This window comes from Dama dama, chromosome 20 (assembly GCF_033118175.1).
Source record: "Dama dama isolate Ldn47 chromosome 20, ASM3311817v1, whole genome shotgun sequence".
Classification (NCBI taxonomy): Eukaryota; Metazoa; Chordata; class Mammalia; order Artiodactyla; family Cervidae; genus Dama; species Dama dama.
Window position 1 is genome coordinate 70,225,796 of NC_083700.1, and position 5,283 is coordinate 70,231,078.

Below are 5,283 nucleotides of genomic sequence, written 5' to 3' on the forward strand. Positions count from 1 at the left end.
TCTCCAAATAGAACTACATAAAATTAAAGCAAAAATGAGAAAAGAGCAATCATCTTGTAAGACAGTAGATAAAGGCACAGAAAACAAAATAATAAGAAATACTAAAATTGACAATTATGGTTTAAAGTGTCACTTAGATAGAGACTTGACTTTTTTGTGTTGTTGATTTATTTTTTAAATTTATTTATTTTTTATTGAAGGATACTTGCTTTACAGAATTTTTCTGTTTTCTGTCAAACCTCAACATTTTGAGGCATTTTAATATGTTTTTAAGCCAGAATTTTGTACATCATAGAAAAATTTAAATACATTACACTCCATACACATAATCAAGAAGTATTCTCACCACCAGCAGCAATACTTGAATACAACCACCACTCTCATTTTCTTGCCTTCAGAATCACATCAATGGATTACAGTTCCCTGGATAGGTTTTCCAATCAGGCTTAAATATCTTACTCTCCTTGAGTTTATCAATGCCTGCTTACTATTTTATTTTTTCCCTTTTCTGGCTATGCAATCTGTAGATATTCCTCCCAAATATAATCATTTTAAATACAGTCATGGTGGAAGCAACACTACACAAGAGAACTGTGTAAGAGCTCATTATGAAACAAATTGAGGTATATGCAAATATACAGTGAAAGCAGATGAGATCTGAGAATTCATGTGGTCAGTGTGATCATAACTTGTTTTGTCACTAACAAGATATTTGTCACATGACTTCAGTATCTGTTATGAACTGAGACATTAAGAGAAATATGCCATACAGTGAGAAGCAGTTGTCCTTATGGTAAACTATTCCTATCACTTTTTAATGGCAAGGGAAATGTTGTTAAGGGTGAATTGTCTGGGTCAGTTTCTAAAAGATTTCAGTATAGAGGAGGGTAACTTAAGCAAGAATGTTCCACCTACCTCTTGCTACATTACTGTAATTTTTCTGCTAAGAAGAAAATGGGCACTTTTGAATGAATGGATGCTCCTGTGCCTAGGGCTGGACCTATCTGAAACATCTTGTCAAACTTGAAAACAAAGAAACTATCAAAGATTACTAAAGATATGTCAGAAGGGTTCAAGAGTATGGAGAGGCATACACTGACAAATATATATAACAAATTAAGCATAATAAAAGTAATTATCAAGTGAATTGAAAACATCTGAAATTTTCATGTGTGTAAGTTTGTGATGATCATGGGAGAAATTGACACTTTTGGAGATTCTAGGAAAGCAAGTCTTTTTTTTTTTAAACTGATGAATCAAGAGAAAAAAGTCAGCATTAACAACATAAACAATGTGTATGTAACTGCAGTGTAGTAAAAATTAGAGACATTAAGAGAAATAGGTTAGTAGGTAGGCAGGAGCTAGATCTTGAAAGATACTGTAAGGCATAATAAGTACTTTGTGTTTTATTCTAATTGCAACAGAAAGCCACGGAGTCTTTGAAGCTGATTAATGATATAAATAACAATAAAATAATGTTATTAAAATTTTTAAAAAAAGAACATGAAAGAAAAGGAGATCTCATTATCTGAAAAGGGACATGGATGTTGATATTCTGCCAAGAGTGAGAATACTGTCCCTCTCACTAGAGAACTAAATTTGATAAGGGAATGGAATTTCAGATGGAAGTCTGTGTCAGGTTAAATTCAGAACTAATTCAGACTTGATGTTTCCAAGTGGATATGGTAGGAGAAGAAGATGTAACAAATTTAAGAGCTTTATAGGAGAGTGATTGTGGCACTGAACCATAAACTCTAAACTAGTTAGGGGGAGGTGAGGACATGAGTGAAAAGTCTTAAGTGGACTGTAGGTCTTGAGAAGATTGAAGAAATGTTGAAGTGAGAATACTTGAGTAAATGAGTGATAATAAAATAATTTGGTGAATAAAAGTGGAGCAGAATACAAAAAATTATAGATTTGACAGGTGTTATCAGTTTTGATGGTGAAAAGTGGAATATGAACATGTAAGTATTTTCTTAGGGTGGAATAGAGGAAAAGGTAACTGATAATAACTATTTTAAGAAACTGAGGGACTAGAAATGGACCATCTACTATGTTAAGTTGAATGCTGAAATGCTGAGGTTGATAATAGTAATAGTAGGTAAAGAAGAACAGTTAGATTTCTGGTAGCTGTGGTTCAGTAAGAGATATTTATAGAGCCAAAGAGAATAAAATTCCAGGCGGGAGTTGAGGTGAATTGATTGGAAAATGATTTCTAAGGAAAATAGGGAAAAGTTATAATCAGAGAGTAAATGAGTTTAAACCACTTAACTTCATTTAATCTCAAGTTTCTCATAAACAGAGCAAGAGCAATAGGAAAAAGTATTGAGTATGACAATGGTCTTAATTTCTAGTAAATGTCAAGGAGGTATTTATGCTTTCATAGCTGTGTGCCCTAGACAGATATGTGTTTAGCCAACTACTTTGTCTCATTTTTAGTTTGAAATAACTCTCAAACTTTGAAGAATGATAAGGAAAGATATATAGTTACATACAACTTCTTAGTTGATGCAGAGTGTTTAGTCTTAACCAATTTCTTAAATATTGAAGCAGTTCATTATGTGCTTGTGATTGAGTCAGAGGCACACAAATGGAGTTATTATCATAAATGACATGAATTACATGTTATTTTGTTTTTCAAATGTTAAATAGGTCTTATATTTCTGGGATAAAGTTAACTTGGTCACGTGGGGATCAGGTTGATGGTGTCGTCTTGAGCACTGGCGTTGGTTTGGCGAGGTAACAGCAAGGGGTAATGTAGCCGATGTTGTGGCCCACGGCAGCATCGGGATCTTTCAGCTCTAGGGGAGGTTCCCGCGTGGCTGAAGAGGACCTGTGGGGCTGTGTGGCTGGCTCTGCCCCGCATGAACCTTTCCAACGACCACATCATCGTCATCCTTAAACACGGTGCTGAAGACTACTGTGACTTTGCCCTTTTTTGACTCAAACACACATGGTCTCATCATCCCTGTAATGGATAACTGCCCTGTTATCTCCTTCCTTGACTTCTTCTTGGAACTGGAAGTATTTCTCAAAGACAGAGACAAAACAGTTTCGTTTCAACATGCCAGCCTGATGCACGATGAAATCCTTGGATGCAGGCAGATTTTCAAGGTGATATAGCAAAGAGACATTGTATCCCGATTCTGGATTTACCAAGTAACTTCCGTACACCGTCTTTAATAACTCATCAGCACCATGTGCCTGAAGTTCCTTGAAGAATTTCAAAGAAAAACTGGCCGTCACTTTTATTTTGTCTCCGTTAGGATTTGAAATATTGTCGAGACCGGCTTGACAAGCAGGGTTTCTGAAAACGCGATACGGTGAGAGAATGGGTAACAAGACACAAGAATTCAGTGAAAAGCAAGGATCAGGGGACCAACACCGCTCCAAGGTAAAGGTGCCGAAACTGAATCCAGCCAGCTTTTTTATACTTTCAGTCACAATGGAAAGAATACGCGGGGAGCTAAGCTATAACTCATGTGGCCTTCAGGGCCAAAGAACAAAGTGATCATTAACCACTGAGTAATTAAGAAACAGTAATCAATAACAAATCAATAACTCAGACTAATATTCTTATCTATAGATTTTCCACCAGCTACATAAAACATGTGACTCTGAGACGCCAGTTGAGAAGCAGTCTGGGGTCAGTTTTCTGACCCCAGGATCATATTTAATTTTCAAGACTATGAACTGTTCCCTCTGGACTTGTTCCAAGAGTCTCATGCCTTATACCATCCAGTATATCAATAATTATGTTTCTTTTGTGGCCCTTGTGGGGGCCTGCTTTTCTTTTATTCTTCCTGTCTTCTACAAAATATGATAGAGGACTCCATCAAAATCTGCAAAAGATACTTCTGCAGCTTCTGGTTTGTTCCCGGCAGCTGCATTCTCAAACTTGAGCGCGAGCGCCTCCTCAATAATGCGGTTGTTCACCTCCAGCAGGATCACGGTGGCCACTGGCCCCTGAAGCCTGAACCTGCCTGGCAAGAAGCCACCGTCGCTGCCGCCTCACGGACAAGCTTGGTCCCCACCCAGCCCCTTGCTCTAGCCAGCCACTTCCAAGAGTTAGGTTTAAATCTACTACTACTTGTCCCTTCTTTTATTTGCTCTTTGTCTGTTCTTGCATTTTAAAATTGAGTATATTTTTTCTGTTTTTATTTTTTGCTTACTGACTAAAGTTATTATTTTTTTTAATTAGTGGTTCCTTCAGGATTTACAGCATACATCTTTAACTTATCACAATCTATCTTTAAGTGTTATTATACCTCTTTACACATAAAGAATAAGAATACCTGCAATAGTATGCTCCCTTACCCAACCCCCCAGTCTTTGTGTTATCTACCTTAAACTTCTGTGTGTGTTTTAAATTTTATGTTGAATTCTTATTATCTTTCTAAACTGCCACTGTCTCATAAGAAGGATTATATAAGAAAAAAATCTTGTATATTTACACATGCAATTGCCACTACTGTTAAACTCTTCATTCTTTTGTGAAGATTTAATTTCTATCTGATGTAATTTTCCTTTTATTTGAAAGATTTCCTTTAACATTTCTGATAGATTTGTCTGCTGGTGATAAATTATTTTAGCTTCTACATACAAAAAATATTTCACCTTCCATTTTATAAGATATTTTCTGGAGTTTAAATTCTATGTTGATAATTTTTACCTTTCAGTGAAGTTGTTACTCTACCACTTACTCCCCTGTCTTGTTTGCAATGAAAAATGTGCTACTATCCTGACCCTGACCTTTTATCTTCTTTTTATAACACATCTTTCTTTCTCTAAATGCTTCTAAGAACTTTTCCATTATCCTCAGTTTTGAGTAATTTAATTATAATGCGTCCTGGTGCAGTTTGTTTTGTGCATGTGCTTGGGATTTATTATATCTGGAAGTTTGTAGTTTCCACTGAATTTGAAAAAGAAAATTGTCATTTTTTTAAGATTAAAATTTTCATTTCTGTATTTAATTTTTGTGGTTTCTTTCACTATGTCTTCAAGTTTACCAACTTTTTCTTTCTGCAATGTCTAGTTCAGTCACTCAGTAGTGTCTGACACTTTGCAACCCCATGGACTGCAGCCTGCCAGGCTTCTCTGCCTGTTACCAACTCACAGAGCTCACTCAGACTCATGTCCATAGAGTCAGTGATGCCATCCAACCATTTCATCCTCTGTCGTCCCCTTCTCCTCCTGCCTGCAATCTTTCCCAGCATCAGTCTTTTCCAATGAGTCAGTTCTTCGCATCAGGTAGCCAGAGTATTGGAGTTTCAGCTTCAGCAT

At 36.3% G+C, this 5,283-nt stretch overlaps 1 pseudogene; it reads right to left on the bottom strand.

Moving 5' to 3' along the window:
• Positions 1–2,683: 2,683 nt before the first annotated feature.
• Positions 2,684–4,813, bottom strand: LOC133074549 (actin-related protein 2/3 complex subunit 2-like; annotated as a pseudogene).
• Positions 4,814–5,283: the final 470 nt, after the last annotated feature.